This window comes from Falco naumanni, chromosome 10, assembly GCF_017639655.2.
Source record: "Falco naumanni isolate bFalNau1 chromosome 10, bFalNau1.pat, whole genome shotgun sequence".
Taxonomy (NCBI): domain Eukaryota; kingdom Metazoa; phylum Chordata; class Aves; order Falconiformes; family Falconidae; genus Falco; species Falco naumanni.
The window spans coordinates 29,805,650-29,826,020 of record NC_054063.1 but is presented as its reverse complement, the minus strand read 5'-3'; positions in this window follow the sequence as shown (position 1 = coordinate 29,826,020).

Here is a 20,371-nt window from a genome sequence, read left to right as displayed (position 1 = left end):
CTTGAGAGGGATTATTTGGCTGCACAGACCTTTGAATGATTCAGTACAGCTGCTTGTTTATAAATTTGACATTGTGATTGTACTATAAATTCTGGCTCTGAATGGCAATGCTCTGTGTTGATAAGGAGTTACTTCTAGTAGAAGTGTGCAGGAAGGGACCAAATTGTTTAAGAACATCAATGGAGTTTGAATTTCTACAGCAACTTTCCTTTTGCTTTCACTGTTGCCTGAAACCTAGGAAGATCCCTTCCAACTGTCTTAAGTTTCCATATGCTCTCCAAATCTGATTCTTTCTAGTTGCCCATCCCTTTTCCCCTGTTATGTAGAATATCACTGCAGAGATGCCCCTTTGCCATCTTTTGCTATTTGAAAATTAGGACTGCCCTGACCATTTTTGTACGTGAGTTTAACTTGTTCTTAAATGATAGTATCCAACTTGTGTATCTTCTCTCCATAGCCTTGGTCAGACTGGGTCAAAAAAGTTTGAGAGTGCCCCTCTCTCTTAGTAGAATGTGTGCGTGTATATGTATTTCAGCTAAGTTTTTTCCTGTTCTAATTAAACATAGATGCTATTTTAATGCAAGGGAAACATCATTCTCAGTGTTTTGCAAATATATTTCAAGGTGCAGAAAAGTCCTGTAATGCTTGTCTTTTTCATCTTTCACTGTTTTTTTTGGGATATTTGGAAAGTTGTTTCATATAGACATCCAGTGCACAGAAACACTGGGAGCGGTATCTAATCTGTGGGAGAAAACTGTGTAATCAGAATTCACTCTTTGTGTTAGGAATATCCAGATGTGGTCTGAAAAGAAACAACCTTATACTAAATGTAAATGATAAATATGACTAGGTAAGTCTTGACAGGTTGTAAGAACGTAACACCTCCTGAGGGAACAGAACAGAGGAAATAACTTTCTCATGTGAAATTAGTGGCTCTGTGGAAGAAAAGCTTTTCTTCTGCAAAGCTTGAACTTTGTATGGGAGAAACTGTGATTTCAAATATTTTATTCAAAGATGTTATCTGTGCCCTGGCTGAATGGGGTTCAACAATCCTAGATAAAGGACAGGAAATCTATTTTAGAAAACTTCAGCCTGTGGAGTTTAAAAAAACCCTACTAGTATTTTTTCCAATGGAAGAAAACTGAATGTCAGCAACTCTTGCTGTTTTGTCATGCATCTTGTGATATCTGGCATTGTCTTAAAGCCAGAAATTTTCTTTCAATGTCATTGGCTGAGAATCTTGTCAAATATTTATTTTTAGAGTAATTTTTAATCCTTGTATAGTTGCAGGGAAGGGCTTATAAAATCATAACCTACAAAAATCTCTCATGCTGATGGTATGAAGAAAAAGTGCATATTTGTTAGATATTTTTGGGGGGAGGCTTTTTATTATCTATTTCTTTCTACTAATGTTGTTATCTCTAGAACAGCATCTGCTCTTCTGAGTTGAGGTTTGCTGTCATGTCTTGGCTAAGGTTCTGGCTAATTTTTTTCCTGACACCTGGGATAGATTCTGATAAATTGAACTGTGAAATTGATAACGAGATACGAAGCATTTTGCGTGTTACTTTCAGTAACGAGCAAAAGTTATTGAGTTATACTGATTGTAGTGTCTAGGAAAGAGACCTGTCCTTAACAGTTATTTTCAGTGGTTGCCAGTGTGAAGTGTGGAAGTAGACGCAGGCTGTGGTCTCCATAGATTGCCAGTAGATTCATTCTCTGAGTGGAGAAAGCTCAGGAGGACTAAGGAGCTCTGTAGAGTTAAGGTTTTACTTAATGTAGAAGACAGCTAGCTGGGTTTGAATTTTCATAAATAAATCTTAATAAAAATAGATCACTGGAGTAAGAAAACTTTCCTGTATTGAGACTTTGCTTTTTTAAAACTTTTGCAGATCGTCCTTCAAATGTAACTTGATGTAAGTTTCAGCTTCTCTATTTGATATATATTGCTGCTTTTTTCTCTTGAAGACTCCAAAGAAGCGCATGTTGGGATTTATGTTACTGTCTTTGCCACTGACAATGTGTGATCACATATATGTCATGCTACTTCTTTGTGGCCTAATTTACCTCACAAGATAATGTTTAGTGTTTCCAAAATGCGATGAGATTTTTCTGACAGCCTTGAAGAAAAATATTTGTTAAATTATTACAAAAACATACCAGATGGGAAAGATGAGAAGACAGAAAATAGAGCAGAGTATTTCAAAACTGGGGGTGTACTGTGTTCATATTTAAAACTCATTAATTTTCAAGTGGTGAATACTATCAGTCTTTTTTTTTATATATATATATATATTGGGGAAAATAAAAAGGTATGACATGTACTCAAATATTTAATGTTTAGGACTTTGCCAGCGTGTTCATCTTATTTTACCTGCAGCTATGCTTGAAGTTCATCCAGTTCCATTCTGATTTGGACTGATTCATTAACTGGTTTGGGAGCCCCAGAGAGGTCATACTGGTTCTGTGTTGAGAAAGATAATGCTTAAAGATGGGAAGATCCAAGTGAGGGGATGCAGTAGGCCCATGGCTTTAGCCCTCATTCACCTGCTTCTTTGAGGGAGCCTGCACAGTTCTCCAAGTGAAGCTGATTTCTTGCTAGTTTGCTGACCCTGACATATATTGGAAAAGCTTGTGAGGGGCTGCAACGCACTGCTTGGACATCAAGCAATGCCGCTCCTTTGGAGGAGCAGATGAGAGTGCTTGGGGCTTGAACACTGTGCACAGGAGTAGAAATACACTCATGCACACACCTGTGTATTGAGAACGTCAGGAAGGTGGGGTGGGGAAGTGGGAGTTTGGGCTGGTGGGGTCCAGCAGGCACATGTATGACACTGTTGACAGTAACAATATGTGGTTTTCAACTGTGCATGAACAGAAGTAAAAATACAAAATACTTACTGTTCCCACTTGAATCAGTTTTGTTTGAATGAGCTTTAGAGCAGGTGTAAAAAGTCTTTGCACTAGCAATGTCATTGTTAGACTGTGCGAAGCAGGACAGAACAGTGGCACATCAATAAGGATTTGTGCAGCACATGAGTTACACAGCGATGGGGAGAAATTGTAGTGTAATTGCTGCTCTGTAGAGAGCAGTTGCTGCAAAGGGTCGCTTGTACTAAACAGGTGCCACTTAGGGGAGACATCAGCTTTTAATCGCGCCATCATGCTGAAATGGTTGTGGAAAAAAAAATTCTCCAGTTCATGAGCAACAAAGAAGTTAAAATAACAATCCAGATTCTTTTTTTTTAATCAGTGCTAAGATTGGCTTCTGACTTCCTGTTCTCTAATAGAAAGGGATTAGGCCCTTTATGTTTTGAAAGAGACTGAGCCAATTCCTGTTGCAAAATTCCAGTACTGAGATCAAATGAATGAATAAAAACAGTTGGGAAAAAGTTGATTTGTCAGAAAGCCACTTTCATTACTTCTCTCATCTCTTTTCTATGATAGAGGTTTTTTTTAAGCTATAATTGCATCTCACTGACAAAAGCTTCTGGCTACATGTGTAAAGATTTGTGAAATACTGCCTTTCTGTAAGCTGGTATAATCTGTGCCAGAAAATAGAAACCCAGCCTCTGCATGTAAAGAGCTCCTCCTCCAGAGTGCAGTTTCGGTGACTCTATTGGTTAGTATCGTTGAGCTTTAAATATATTCTGCAGTACATGGTTTACTAGGCTTTGATGCTTGCTTCTGAAAGGCAGGGGGAAAAAGAAATCTTCCTTCAGAAATATTTTATATAACATTTCCCTGTGCAGAGTTAAAGTGAATTAGTTACAGAAAAGATATTAGCTGATGCCAGTGAAATAAGCAGTAAATGTCTCTTCACCTTCCCCTTTTCTTACATTCCTTTTGGCTGCTCCTGTAAGGAATGCAGCAAGCAGTGGCTACTGCTCACACTATTGATTTAAGCATTTGCATGTTATACATTGCAGTTCTACACTGGCCTGTTTTCTGGGGCAATATAGGATGTCTTCAGTTGTATCAGATTTTCTGTTTGTACTTGCATTTCTGTCTTCCGTGTGAGGCTCTGTGCCATTATATACATTGTGAAACAGGATTGTGTGCATCCATTGTTACAAAACAACGCATGTAAAATACAATTCACAATCCCAGTGGTTCAGGTTCTTATTCATAAACCTGTGCTGTGCTGCTGTTGAGTCTTAAAAAAACAAAAGCAATAACATAATATAAGGTAAAACTTGGCTGCTGTGTCTCTAGCGTGAATGCCCTAGGGCCAGCAGAGCAGGATGGTGTGAAAGATGCTGTTAGGTCCCTTTCTTTGTAGGATTACTTGTCTGGATTTTTCTGACAACATCCCAGTTTCTTTGTTACAGGTGTGCCATTTATACTCCTGGTCTGAAGAGAAATTAACTACATTTTCCAAAACATTAGAATTTTCTTACTAGAAAAGGATGACTGTTTTCCCTGTTTAAAGGTTTCTTTGGTTATACTATTTTTCTCAGTTTATGCTCTGCCACCTATATTTTAAATTCTAGCTCAGACAAAGAAACATACTGCAGATTACATGATGTTAGGGTTAAACACTTCAAGTGGATTGTGATACATTGAGAAATTATTTTCTTGCCAGCCATAGTTGTGGTGAGCTTGTTGGGAACTTTGTTTTACCATATTTCTGTGGATTCTTGTTTCCACAGCATGGTATGCTCCTCCACTTATTTCTGTAACCATGTAATATATACTTTTGTAATGGTGTCTCATCAGAGGAATGTCTGTAGAAACTGTGGTCTCAGTGTGACAAAAGCAAAAAATTTCTCTGTTTATTTTGGTCCTATTTTTAATTCTGCACAACAAAAGTTGACCTTTAAAATGATTTTCTGTTTACAAACATTTTACTTAAAAAAAAATTTCACCCTTTATACTGGGGGCTAGATGGTTTAACTGAGATCGAGGTGCTACATCTTGAAGCACATGATTGACAGTAGTTCCAGATTCAAACTGCTTTCTGGTTAAACACACGAAACAAAGGGGCAAAAGGAAACACATGCACCATCTTGCTGACGGGAACTGGAGGCATACAGAAATGATATGACTTTGTTATGGTGCTACCATAAATCCACAGTATGGCCTGGCACTACATTGAAGTGTCTGCAGAACCATGAGTAGAAAACTCTCTTCATGAAACTTGTTTGCTGAACTATCATAGTGCTTAAGCTTTCCACTTGAAGTCTGTCTCAAAGGATTAAAAAAGGACAAATGAACAAGGAATCCAGTTTACGACTGGATAAACTGGTACAAGACCCAAGAAGATACTATGAGCTAGTAAAATGTTTAAACAGAAAAATCCTCACTCAAGATACTCCGCACAGAGTAATTTCTGTGTTAAAATTTGGATGAAGTTGTCGTGAGGAAATTTTGGAAAGGATTTTTTCTGTGGATTTTCACAGTATTCTAAAGTGATACTCAAACAGTAGCAACTCTCATATAAATCACTGTTACTGTAAATCAGGTTGACTTTTTCTGGAAGTACATTTATAGATTAAGATGAATGAAATACGAAGTCTGGGAAATAAAGATCTTGATCCTGTATAAATACTTTCAAATGAAGTTAACCACAGGTATATATATAGCTGTCAATTCATATGCAAAGTGATCCACAAAATGGTGATAGTTTGGAAATCAGTCTGAATCTTAGCTTTCGCTGAAGTAGTTGGGATAATTTATGTACAAGGTGAGAGGTAAAGTGATGCTTCAGACACTGGTGACGTTTTTTCTTCTCTCCCTTTTACCAAATGACCACGGTGCTGCTAAAGGCCACACTGCCATTACTAAACTGCCTGTTTTCCAAAATGCCCTGGGTAAGCAAGGTCTGTTAGAAGGCGGTATAACTTTTACACAGGCATATTCTGACAAATGTGGAGTTTGCTTCCTTGCTCCAAGTAAAGTTGGAGTCTTACACTTGCCCTGTGACACCTTCTGCTTAGGGAGTTTATTGCTGCATTCCTGTCTGCCCTCCCCCAGCTTCACACAGATGTCCAATTAACTCCCCCCTTCCTCTGCTCTTTCCTCCATCTCCTTGTGCTGCCACATAGATGTTCCTACTTGGGACACCCACCAGCTTTTAGAAGTATTTTATCGACTTATTTTTCAGTGCCTCTGCCTTTTCTGTGTGAGACTGACACATATGGAAGTCTCCTGGGGGATTCTACCGGCCTTCTCTGTGAGTCATTTTCCTGATGGTGACATTCCTGTCTTGATGGCTGTTCACTGGGATTCTGTTCAGGACCTTTTTTTAGAATTGCATGTAATCTAGGAGCATGTGGAACTGTTAAAAGCATTTAGAATAAATACCTGTATTACAGGGCAATAATGAGAAATGGGAATAACTAGAAGTCAAATAGGTAAAGTGGGTGCCAAGCTCTTGTGATGAAGAGAACAGTGGCTGGATCTTTGGTATGTTGAAGTAAAGTGAAACCAAACTTTCATTTTCTTTCATGCGCTGGGCTATTTATTAACTGGGGCAGTTTAGCGGTTGCTTCTGGAGTGCAAAGGAGGGACACTGGAGAAGAGGCAGAGAAGCCAAGTAGGGTTGAAAATCACTGTGACTCTCAACGCAAGCTGCTCTCTCTTTGAGCTTTCAGTTTAATATATGCAGTCTGCCACATCAGTTCTTGAAATAGCTCTTAAATGGGTAGCTGTAAAAGGGGTGATCTTCGTCCAATATAGTTTTGAAAGTAGGAACTTGAATAACATAACAGGACAGAGGCACATCTTTGTTTCCTAGCATCAAATCTGCCTCACGTAAATGAGCAATTTTACAATAGTCTTTAAAATTATGAAAGATGTTAATAAAAATCTGTGCAACTTGTTTTTAGTACTGGGAAAGCTACTCACAAAATGAATTCAAAGCTCTGGAAAAGAGTGGTAAGGAAGGAACTGGGGATAGTAATACTTAAACATATGGGTTTCATTAATGTGAGAATGAGTGAAGTGTTGGAAATGCTAAGTGAATTCAAGAAACACCTGGGCTACTTTGTGAAGAGGAAAGGTCTGGTGAAAGATCTGGGGTGGAAGTAAAAAGGCATGAGTTAAGCATGAAGGATCTGGGACCAGATGAGGGGTTTTTCACTTTAAAGAATGTCTTGTGTTCAAATATTTGTGGCATGAATATATCCTGTTGGTGTCCTTTTTTTCGGTTGTGTGCGACATAGGCTGTTGTCTGTTTACTTTGGTTATGACCACAGTATTATTTTTATTGTTTTTTCCCCCCACTATTTGCAGTCATCAGGAATAGGACCCAGCAGATACTAAGGTTTCATGGTACATAATGTTGGGAAAACATGCAAAGAAAGGCAACATCCGGAGAAATTACACTGTATTGTATTTTTATGAATGTAAAATAGTTCTGTGGACTAGTAATAGAAAACGGATGAGATGCATCTTTAGCCAGAAGCCACAATTTCAAGTTTCATGCACCCACTTTGTCATTACAATTGGGGCATGTATTAGGAGCCAGTGTTTGTACACAGTTACTGTGCAGTGACTTTTGTGAAAATGTTTTGTCCAGCTTCCAGTGGTTAGGTTTCCACCTCATGCACCATCATCACAGGTCCTTCTCTCCCTGACAGCTTCTGTAAAGAAACTTGCTTTTGCATTTGCATTTGCCCATCTAGGTCAGGACCTGCTGGTGAGTGTATCTGGCATGTTGGTGGTAGGTGTCATGCATCAGATCAGTCCATCAGATGCTTACTTTAGAAGCACCCATTTAAAACATGACAGTTGTTAAAAGGCACAAACACAGATCTGGCAATTTTTTTTTCCCCCTTGGCAACAGCTAAGCAGAACTTCATGGCACATAACTTCAGAAATACTTATTCCTTGGTGACCTGGTACCATAGCAAATTCCTTTTCATTTGGATTACTGAAATGCTTGCATGTTCATAAGGATTATTACTAGAAGCACACAATGTCAAATGAAATACCATTTTTGCCAGAAGTGAAACGAAGCTTATGCCACCATGTCTTGGCATCCTCAAAGTCATAGGCCCAACTTGTGGGGCAAAATGCTGATCTCATTTAGTTTTCAGAGAGGTAAGAAGTTTGGACTTTTTTTTTTTTTTTTTAAGGATAACTTTTGAAAAGAATTAGTTTTAAAATTGCATGTTGCACAAAGTGGAGAAGCATTCTGTCTGCTGGTATCCATCCCTTCCTGGCTGGGCCATTTTCTGTGGCTGGCAGGCAGTTTTGTGCGTGATGTCATGGCTGTGTAGCAGGAAAGGTGCTTTGCTGTGCTAGAGCCTCTAGGAGCCGTAGTGACTAACATTTTTTTTCAGAGCCTCCAACACGAATGCACACACTCAGGCACACGCGCACACACTCCTGCACTGGTTCCCTTATGCGCTCTGTCTACCAACATAGTACCCTTCCCCCACCTCTTTTTCAAAGTGTTTCTCCCTGAGGCAAATTTCTTGCTGTCTGGAGTACCAAACATGCACAGGCAGTTTCTTTTTTCTTTAAGATTTCCTAGTGTAGTTATTATAAGGCAATAGCTAAAAAGACTTTTACACAGGTTCTTCTGGTTTTAGTAGTGAGACAGCGAGTGAGTGTGTGTGCATGTGTCAACCCCTCCCCTCCCCCCCAAATACAAAACTCCCCAAAAACCCCCATAGTTTATGGCTAAGTGCGGTCAGGTTTCTCCCGTTTCTTTTTTTTTTTTTGAAGTGTCTTTACTCAGCAGTCACACTTTTTTCTTCTGGTAAAAAATGCAACATGAGCAGATGGCAAGTATTAACACATGAAATGCAGTGTCTGCCTGAAGTTGATTTAACAGTGCTCTAGGTTTCTGTCACTGGCTTTCAGTTAGTTAAGTAGTGTTTACAACTCAATGAATTTGTTCCACTTGAAATATTTGATGGTATGCGCTAAGGTTCAGCTGTAAAGGGATCTTTTAGGAGTAATCGAGGAAAGCATGAGGTTTCTAGACACTGAGCTTGTGGTTGGTTTTTTTCTTTGACTGATTTTAACATTTTTGCCACTAATACGAAACTAAAAAAGAAAGGCAGAAGGAACCATAGTAGACAGCAATAGACAGCCTTTTACATTGTGATGCTTCTTTGAGCACTGCAGGGATACCTTACGTTACAGCAGGTCCATCTTTGAGCCGTGTAGTTTGCAGTTTCATTTCTGTTGAACGCTCCTAAACCTTAGATAAGGATTTAAAAAACAAATGGGGTTTTATGTAGCAAATCAGGCAACATTTTCATATTTCTGTGTGGTCTGCTTCCAAGCTTGCTTTGGAAGTATGAGTGCAAACTATTAAATCGGCTGCTATATATAAATTAGCCCACATTTGGCAGCAAAACTGCCTAGAATAGGGTGAGCAAATTCAGTATATTTTCAGTTCATGCGTAAGACTTCTTACTACACCACCACATGCTATCTACCTAATAACATTTGAAACTAAGCCAGCTCCAAGAATTGTATTCATAGTAAGAAACAAGTTGCTGGCAATTGAGCATCATATGCACTTAGTATTTTACACAGCAATTTTCTCTCTGCATAGAATGCTCTATTCGTCAAAACTATCTAAACCCTTAAACCTGCAAAACAGTACTTCTTGTCAGGCAACCTGTAAGCATGAGTGCACAGAAAGAGTTAATATAGTTTACTATTTGAGCAATCAGTGCCAAAATTATATATTTAAAAGGCTTAGTTTCTATTTCTGCCATTGGTTTCTGAGTTTTGTAGAACTGTAGATTTTAGTTTTGTTAGGGCTTTTGTAAAATGTTACTCACTTTAGTAACAGTTTATTCAAACAAGCCTGAAGGTCAATCCCTGTACTTGGTTCACCTTTGACTTGAAACATCAAGATCACAGCTGCTAGGTAAGACCGAACTAATTGCTCTGGATATGGGCGAGTGTATCTTTAATACCTAAAAACTGACAGTGACTTATCATATGCTTTAGGAAGGCTTCTCTTTCAGGTAAACAGCGCTTAGTGAAGTACCTCCGCACACAGCGAGAGGTGCAGCATGCTTGAGGAGGTGGGAGGTGGCAGGATTTTTGCTACCCGAGAGATGATGGTAGGGTAACCCCGCTGCGGGGCCGGGAGCGCTGCTCCCGCTGCATGCAGTTCATACCCAGCAATGAGACTTGTTAGCCCATGCGCTTTATTGGGCTTTATGGATGTGTGACATCATTGGCAGCCAATCAGAAAGTGCTTTAGGGCAGAGTTTAAAACCTATTTCATAATATATTTATATTCAGTGCAGATATTTTTGGGCTTCAGTAGCATTCATTTTGTCGCAGAGTCCATGTGTCAATATGGCTTGGGGAAAAAAAGGTATGAAAATAGCATGTTTGCCCTTGGTTTTTTTTTTGTGATTCAGCTGTGTGGCGAAATGCTATAGAAAGTGTAGCTGGTATGCTGCAAAACAGTTATTATGGAAACGATTTTTCCTCCAGCAGCAGTTACGCTGTGAGCCAGTCTTGGGCGATTGTTGCGTGCTCCCTGCTAGGCTGCTTCTGCTTAAATAGCCAGACCTGCAAATATTTCCCAAGCTGCTCTGGTTTGCCAAGAAGAAAAACGCAAGACAGTCTGCAGAAAATGTGTGCGTGTGTGTGCCAGGCAATCACCCTGGCAGCACGGCTGCTGCTCCGGCTGGGCTGGGCTGGGCTCCCCCAGCCCCGCAGCCCCCGCGCCCGGGCGTGCGAGGCACCTTGCCTTGCCTATGCCTCCTCGCATGCAGAATGTCTTACTCTCTGCTGGCTGGCACAGCTTTACCATATTGAAGGAGGACCATTCACCGATAGTGTCTCTTCCAGGAGGGTCTGGTTAATCCATGCAAACCCCGCAACGTCCCTGCTTAACTCTTTCATTTCCAGATTGCCCCCTGTAGCAGGACCATATGGGATTGTAAATCCAAAATATTACAGTAGTTTCCAGACTGTAACAACAATTTTGGTATCAGTTGTTACTAAGACAAAACTGTATTTCTATTTACAGAAAAAAAGAAATGGAGGCTTTTATCAGTGGTGGGACTATTATTACTTCTTACTTTATTTTTATTTTGGACTGTTTCTCCTCCCACTTAAGCACTGGGGCTGTGCTCGTGTCAGGTTGCTAAAAGTCACTATTCACATATGTTCCAAAGCATACAAGTGCAGTGCTGACTCCCTCATCCTGTTGCGATCCCAAAGATTTTTTCTTCTCCTGAGCAAAAGACTTGGAAAGAAGTCTTTCAGATGTTAGCTGTATCTTTAGCATGCTGTTCAGTGTTCACAAATGATTTAGAAAATGAGGCATACAATAAGATGAGAAAGCTTGTTGACATAGTTATTTTGAGATCACAGAAGTGAATGCCAACTGCAGAGAGCTGTAGACGGATCTTGCAACATTGAGAGACTGAGTGGAAAAACTTGTAGCCAAAATGAAATGTCAATAAATATAAGGTGATGCAAACAGGGGTGATGTGAGTGAGCCTTATGTGTATGGTATTGAGCTATGAGCTAGCATTTTTCACTAAAGAGATCATGGAGTAATCAAGGTGGCCTCATGAAAACCTTCAGCTCACAGGTCAATAGCAGGCAAGAAAGAAAATTGAATGTTAGGAATTATTAGGAAAATTACTAGGAAAAGTACTAAGAAAGACAATAAAAATCTTCTTGTGCCCCTCTGTAAATCTGTGGCTTCATCTTTAATATTGACTGAGATTCTAGTCCTGTTGCAGCAGAACTAGAAAAGGCATCTGGAACAGAGTTGGGAACCACATCCCTTTGGGAATCAGCTAAGCAGACTATGATTTTAGTCTTCTCTTTTCCACACTGAAGAAGAATGCACTAGAGTTCTTTGAAATCTAAAATTGCATGAGACAGTAAGCAGAAATTATTACCAACAAATAGTCTCAAGATGAAGTAAAGGAGGATTTTTTTTTTTCATGCAATACACCACTGGAACTCACTGTTGCAGTTGTATTAAATGAAAGAAGATTATGTATGTTAAATTCAGTCAGAGAAAGTAATTTAGCAAAGTTACCTTTCTATTTCTAGGAACCCATATGCTGCAAATTCCTGTAGGTTAGGAGAGTATTCAAGGCAGGAATGCTGCATACTTGCCCTGTTTTTATACTCTAAGCATCAGCTGTTGATCTCAGCTGGAGACAAGTTACTAAGCTTTGATTTGACAGTGTAGGCACGCTGGCTATTCTTGTATTTGTGGACAGATTTCTTCTTGTACTACTGTAGAACAGCATTACAGCTGCTGACTAGAGGTTGGCATACAAGCCAAACCTCATTGATCTTTGTTTCCTCCTGTATTACTCTTGGAAACTATAATTTTCTATCTCCTATGACTTGTGGGTGGTTCAGTCTCTCTGGTTGTCTGAATGCCTTCCCAATGAGCATTAGAATATTGTGTATTCTGTCAGGCTTTTGGTTTTGCCACATTTCTGGTACCTGCTGGTTTGTCCAAGGTGATGTGTGCTTTCAATTCCCATTGTCTTACATGGAAATATAGTAGGACTAGGATCTACCTGTTTTAATACTTTTCCTTTAGGAATACTACTTCTAGCACTTTTATCTCTTAGGAATGTTGAGCTTCCTTGAACCGTGAAGTCATCGAGAATGATATGACTATTGTGTAACTGCGGATAAGGGGAGAGCAGTTGATATCCTTCCTGTACCTTGTCTTTAGATACAGACACCCACAGCATCCTTGTATCCAAAGTGGGATGTTGTGATCTAGATAGGTGGACTGCTAGGTAGGTGAAAATACTGATTAGGTCATTAGACTCAAAGGGTTGTTGTTAATGGTTTGTACTCTACTTGGATGCTAGTTACAGGTGTAGTTTGTCATTTGCCTAACATCTTTATCAGTGACCTGGAGGAGACAGAATGCACTCTCCTCAAAGTTTGTGGGCTGCAGTGAACTAAGGGGTGTGCTCCAGAACAGGGCTGCCTTTCTGAGGACATCAGCTGGCCAGAGCGATGTGCTCATGGGAATCTTACTAAATTCAACATGGACAAGCGCTAAATCCTCCACCTGGGATGGAGTAACACCCCGCTGTGGTACAGGCTGGGGACTGACTTGGTGGAGAGCAGCTCTACCGAAAAAGACCCAGGGATCTTTTTTAGATATTAAGGTAAGCATGAGTTAGCAGTGTGCCATCAATGAAGGTCAACAGATGATTGGGCAGTATCAGCAGAGACGTGACTGGGGGGAGTGATTATTCTTTTTAATTGGGCATTCCTTAGACTTCATATGGAATACTACATCTAGTTTTGGGGGCTGAAGTACAATAAAGATGTTGATAAACCTGATTGAACTCAGGGGAGGGCATCAAGATGCTTGGGCTGAACAACATGATCAGTGAAGAGAGGCTGAGACACCTTCTTCATGTTCAGCATGAAGAAGAGAAAACTTACCCGGGACATAATAGCAGCCTTCCAGTGTGCTTAGTAACTTTCCAAGAAGGTGAAGCTACGTTCCTTAGTGAGGTGCACACAGGTGAAGGGGAGACAGCAGTCATATATTACGATGGGAAGTTCTGACAGCCTCACCCATTCCTTCAGTGCTGCTGGACCTAGTGTAATAAAATTGGTGAGTTTACGTATGAAGTTTCATACTTCTTCATTGCACCCATTTTACAGAACCAAAGTACAGAAACTGTAAAGGCTCTTGGTTGGAGTCACTTAGACTACATCCAAGTACCTTTCTGGTATGAACTTGAGCTCAGTTTTGTCTCACATCCATTCTACCTGATTGCTTGTTCATAGTCTCAGACCAGGAGTTGGAAGGTTGTTTTGTACTATGATAATACTGAACCAGCCAGCGAGCTTGGGAAGCAGGCTCTTTCCTTGTCTTAGCTACTGCTTTTGATTCAGAGTGAATCGTTCACCAGGTTAAGAAAGGGAGTGTGAACTCCTTGTGCTTTGCCATGGCTATTTGGTCGATCTATATTTTTATTAGCCTTATCTGTTCGCTTTTATAATTACAGACTCCTCCTGTATATAATGCTGCCTCATGCTTCAGATGGATGGTATTATTTTTGTTTACTTTTTTCTGTGGTATTCCAGAAAGTGAAAGCAGTTTGAGTTGTTCCTTGGGGACCTCAGCTGCTGTTCCATCTGCAAGAGGCTCCAAATGTTTAAATGTCTTAGATGAGAAAATGTGTCGGTATGAATTGATTTGCAAAGGGACCCATAATTTGAGGCTGTTACTATTCTGGTATTGTATGTGCTTGCCTCAGACAGTACAATAATAAAGAAAAAGAAAAACCTGCTCATAAAAGTCTAGGACTGGCAGGCTTGGAGCCTGCTGCTGATGCCTTAACTCCATTGCTTCAGAGAGACTGAAAGCCAGGATAAGATGCCTAGCTGAGACTCCCTAGCCATTTGCTTTAGCACCTTTGTGAAAAAAGGTATGTCACATCTGCTTTGAAGGTCTGTGGATATAGATCCCCTAGGAACTGGACTGAGGCCGGCAACAAGTGATACATTAGTGAGTAATATATAAATTCATTTTGAGTATTGGACATGAGTAACAGACATAGCAGCTGACTTGGACTTTGCACATTTTACATGGAGTGCCACTGGATCATGCAAGTGCAGCACATTTATAATTTAACTTGTGCAAAAAGGCAGAAAACCTACTTAACCAAAACCTACCTAAACCTAATGCCACGTGGGGCTTCCTCAGCAGTTAGGGAATACTATAAGTAGCCCAGAAATGCTGAGTTTAAAGCTTAGGGTTAACACAATTAAACCACAGGCAGAGTTCAAGTAATTTATTGCCTCTGTGCCTCAGTTACAATGCTCAGGGTTGGAAGGGAAGTTACAATCACTGAATAATAGAAGATAGAACTTCTGGAGTTTATCAGGTCCAGCACCCTACTGAAAGCAGGGTTAACTGATGTTAGACTAGGCTGCCCAGGGTCTTGTCCAGTCAAGTTTTGAACATCTCAAAGAAGGGAGATTTTACAGCCTCTGTGGGCATTTCTTCCAGTCTTTGACAATGTTTTTTTTTCCTTATGACTGACTGGTATTCCTCTTGGCAACGTCTATTCATTGCCTGTAGGTGTGGGGTGGGTTTTTTTGCTGTGCTGTTCTGAATTGAGTCCAGCTCTGTTTTCTCTATAAGCAGCTCTGTCTTCATTCATTAGATAGTTGAAGACATCAACTAAATTGCATTTCTGTTCTTCAGGCTGAAGAAACTGCCTGTCTTAACCTCTCCTCGTAATGTATGTGCTCCAGCCCCCAAGTATCTTGGTTTTCTTCTGCTGGATTTGCTCCAAGTATGTCAGTCCAGTAAATCCTTCACGAACTGGGGAGCCCAAAACCAGACACAGTACTCAAGATTCAGTCTTATGCCAAAATAGAGGGAAGTGATTGCGTCCTTTGGTCTGTTGGTTGTGCTTGTACTGAGTGCAGTGTGCTGTTCACTGTCATCACTGCCAGAGCACTCTGCTGATTCAGGTTCAGCTTCTTGTCTCTGAGGACCACCAGTACTTTTTTCTGCAAAGCTGCTTTCTAGCCAGCTGTTAATTAGGTTGGCTAATAATTGTTTGCCCTTATTAGATCTGTGCTGACTCTTTTCAATCACCTCCTTTTCTTTGAAGTGCTGGAAATGGATTTCAAAAGGATTTGCTCCATATTTTCTTTGGGACTGAGGTTAGACTGAACATCCTGTAGATCCCTGTATCTTCCTTCTTGGGCTTCTTGAAGATAAGCATTTTACTTTTTTCTAGTCTTTAAGAACATGCTCTGATTACCCTGACCTTTAAGATGACTGACAGCTGCCTCACAATGATGTGAACCAGCAACTTCTGTATCCTCAAATGCATCCATCTAGCCCCATGGGTTTTGTTGGGTCTTTAAATGTTTTTTTCCTTCTTAACCAGTGTGCTGTAATAGCCTCTGTTTGGATCTGCCCTTGTCTTACGCACTTCTTAAATTGTGCCACTAGGCACCTGGGGATTCTTGGAGCACACCTTGCAGTAAAAACCAAAGCAAAGAATGTATAGAGTTATCTTACTAGTAAAATGAGAATACTTGTGTTAGAAGTATACTGTGAAGGTCAAACAGCCAGTTTCTGCTTATTGTGCTCCTGCAGGTCAAAATGCTAGGTATTGTTATTATTTATCTTAGTTTTTCTCATTCTTTCGTTCACTCCTGTTCCCTTTTGGGTTTCCTGAAGATGAACACATGAGGAGTAGCCCCAGATACCTTATTGCTTCTTGTTAAGAAATATATTGAGAGACTGAGAGTGCTGAAGGCAGGGCAGTCCGCCTTAGGAAGCCTCATAGACACAGACTGTCAGACCGATCACAAATGGCAACAACAAACCAAAATGCAGACTTTCCTTTTTAAAGGACATGCTCCTTCTGGCAGTGTATCGGGAAAATGATTATAGTAGTGAGAAGCTAGATCCATCACTGAAGAGAAGAAAGCCTGTGGATAACATGCCTAAGCACAAAATCTTAGACTGTACATGTAGAACACATTTTGCAGTGAGATTCTTCAAAGCTGTCACTTCTTTTCTGCATCCCACACTCTTTTGGCAGAAGAAGAGCTGCTGCATCCTTATGTTTCTGTCTCCTTACTGAACAGCTAATAAACAGTGCTTTCCCATCATTTCAGCAAGATTATTGATTTGTGCACTGATCATTATTGTAGCTGTTGAACAGATCTTTCCTGAGGAGATTGAGGGGAAAAAAGGGGATGCTGTGGGTTTTCTCTCTTTTTAAAAGTTCTTTTTTTTAAAAAAAGTGCCTTTTCTAAATTCTCTTGACTTAATGTATCTCATTACTATTTATGGGATGAAAATAGCTGTTTGACAGTTTTTACATGTTTTCATGATAGTGTACTTCACAAAGCAAAGCCTGATTTATCCTTCCCTTGAAGAGATTCCAGTCCTAAGTCATCAGTGAAAGGTTATAGTTAATGACTAATTTCAGCCAAAAGGATATATATGATGCTTTCTGGAGCTTGTGTGGAATTGGCCTTGCTCTGATGTGCTTACACAGAATATTTAGAAGAACAGGAAAAAAAAGCTTGTGATTTATGACAGAGATGATAGTATGATCATGCTAAGAAGGATAAGGCATGTACAAAGCAAACAGGTGAGGGAATGAACTTGATTCTAATCAGTAAATTTCCTATTTCTGTTGTGTATTATTTACTTCATAAGTGGTTTTACGAGAGAAACCTGCACAGTCAGTCTGTGAACTATTTACTGTGCTTTTGAGACCTATAAATAATACTAGAAAGTGATATGATTGCCTTATGTTTGGAAAGGGTATGCCTCAAAGTTTATATTGTCCTCTAATTAGGAGACTAGTAACAGACCACCATAGAAAGAACTTTTTTACTTCCCCCCGCCCCCAATCTGTCAGTCAATCAGAGACAAGAAAATTGATGCAAGAATCAATAATTATCTGGAAAGCCTTCACAGCAATCCCATAGGCTTGAAGGAAAAGGGGAAGGTAAGATGCTCTTGAGACAGAGTTCTGTAGAGTGTGAATTTGGAGAGGTTGTTACTGAAAACTTCTGTGAGTGCTGTGGATGAGGCCAGATGTCCAGCTTGGCTGGCTGCAGCTCATGATGGACACGGGTACTGGAGTCAGAAAGAATTTTTGTATTTTCTCAGGAAGAAAATTCTGCAGCTTGTGCTACTCATCCGGTCACGTTCTGGGTTTACGGAATGATAGATGGATTTCTTTACCTTGCTGAGATAGTAAAGATGCTGTGCGTGTGAAGGCGAGAGTGGAATCCAACTCTTGCAAGTCATGCTGAGTAAAATATATGTGCTGTGGGAGACAAAAATTGGCCTCTGAAGCTTGTGTTCTGAAAATCGGAATGGTTTGACATTACTGTGTTTGCCTTAGAACAAAAACTACTGCTGTCCTGAAGAGGAGAACTTAGTGCCTGTACTCTGGCTGCCACAATTAATAGTTTTGGCACCTTAGGCACCTACTTTCATCAGTGATTTAAGGTAGCGTGCCAGACTGAACTAGGGTGGCTGTGATGTGGTGACACATTTCCTTCTGCTGATGGAGGGGAAAAATAACCTCTGGGGGAGGAATGGGGAGGACAGCTGTAGGCGGTGAAGTTTTAAACCAGCACTGCAGGCTCTGCTAGAATTCCTCTGTCAGTCCTGATTTAAATCTGGGCTCTGCCATGACTTGCTGTCTGTTGGGACGTTATCACGCAACCTTTCTGCCTTGGTTTCCCAAGGTGCAGTAGTGTTTGCCTAGCTGGTAAGGCTATTGTCAGGATTCATTCTCATCTTCAGTCTATTTTGAAGTTGCCAATTAAAAGGCGATTCCTTGACGCTGGTTGAAAACTTTTGAGAAGCATTAAAAGCTTCTGAGTTGTTAGTTAGCTAAAGATAAGCCTTAACACTGGTTTTACGCTGCTTCTTTCTTCCCACTTGCATAGATACATGCTATGTTACAGCTTTAGTGGCATGTTTATATCTAAGCATATGTTTTTATATATATAAATATAGATATAAAAATAAGCCTACGCTTATGTAAGAACTGATTTTTGTTTGTGTTGGCACAGTGGGATTGGTAGACCCACAAATGGGAGATAAGAATTACTATGGAAACCAGCCGTAAGGCAAAGAGGTCTCTGATGTGGCAGTAGTGGGCATCAGGCCCCTTGTTCTCTTTTAACAACATCCATATTCAATTACTTTCTTGGTACATAGCAAGTGTTTAACAGAGAAGAACGTGTGAGAGAGGATTTGTTGTGCTTAGCAGCAGAGCTGATGTGTGAAGAACATTTTGGTTCTTTAATTCATACTTTTCCCAAAAGTGTGTCTCAAGAGTCTAGTAGCACTGTGTTGACAGCAATCAAAAGGCAGCTGGTTGGAAAAGTCAGAGTTGATGGGTTTTTAAGAAGTCGTACTTTAAGTCTATTTTTATAGAAATGAAAATTATTTTACCAGTGTTATATGAAATTATATTAAAAAATTAAGATCCAGAGGAATCTACATCATAATTTTTGAAATTTTGCTGGACAAAAGTGAGGATGTTTGCTTGATTTTGGAGCTGCTGAAGAATCAGGTTTCAGGTTTTGCCCTGTTTTGATTTCTACAGTCTAGATATTGATTTTAATACTTGCAAGAATGACCAAATCTGAAAAACAGTTATTGGCAGACAGCCAAGAATCCATTTTTGTCTTTCATAGCAGAGTTCAAATTTCTGTTGCAGGTTTCTGTAGGGAAGTGCTCCTTGAGCTGCTTCGTTTTCTTTGAGTATCTGCAGCAGTGCCGATCCACTCCAGCAAGCTTGGCAGTCTTTCACTGTAAACTAACAGAAGCAAATATGTTTATTGGTGTCAGGGGAAAGGTGTATTAGTGCTGCTTCAGGTGGTAGGCAGCAGATGTAAAAGAAAGGGATTCAGGAGCTCTGGAAACATGGATAGGACTTAAGTCATTACCACAGCCCAGCAACATGGACAAAATATTTTATTATTGCTCCTTTCTGTGCTTTGAAGCAGCAGAATTGATCAGGAGCTCAGTTCGGAGGGATAACTACCCGTGTACAGTTATTGTAAATACATCTAAGTTGAACTACCAAGGCTTTAAATTTGGTAGCCTTAAAGAAAACTTTTTCCTTTTGGTTTTGTGGTTGGTTTTTTTTCAGTTTGGTTTGGTTTGGGTTTTTTTGTGTGGATCTGGAATAATTGCTGTCAGCTTAAGCATGTAAGGTTCATGTTACCAAAGACACAGCATGTGGAAGGTTAACTTCTTTTTTCTTTGTGAAATAATATCCCTCCTCCTTTTCTCAGGTAATCTACTCTTTTTCTCAGCCTGTGAGAATAGCTCGGTGTTTTAGCTGTAACGGTCAGGCACACTGCAAATAGCCTGGATAAACGTACTGCTTGGAATCGGGTCAGAAGTCCTTACAACGATGCCAAACCTTCCTGCTGGGGCACTTGGTGGCTGTACCGGTGCCCCTGTGCCACCGAGGCCGTACCTCCTGCGCTTGCTGAGCTGCTTCCTGGAGTGTGTTTATCGTACATGGGAGCAGGTGAAGTGCTGCCTGTTCCCGATCTGTTTGGGAGGCTGTTGGAAAGGGGAATAGCCAGCAACAGACGGATGAATTGTCTAGCTGGGCTGGGCCTATGGTCCCTGAGGGGTAGATGCCCTACATCTGCGTTATAAAAGCAGTACCAAAGTGGATTTCTGGACCATCTTGTAGATACTTGGATAGAAGGGAAACAATTTTCTGTGTCCTCATCAGCAATTCTTACAGCACCTGCCTTAAATGTAATGTTGCTGTGCAGGCTGACTTAAGCCTGGCCGTGAAAACGAAACAAAGCAAGCAAGCACATTCAGTCCAGCATTTCTGGTTTTTGTTTTTGTTTTTTTTTTCAATAGAAGGTAGAATCTAACTCTGTGAATTAAGCT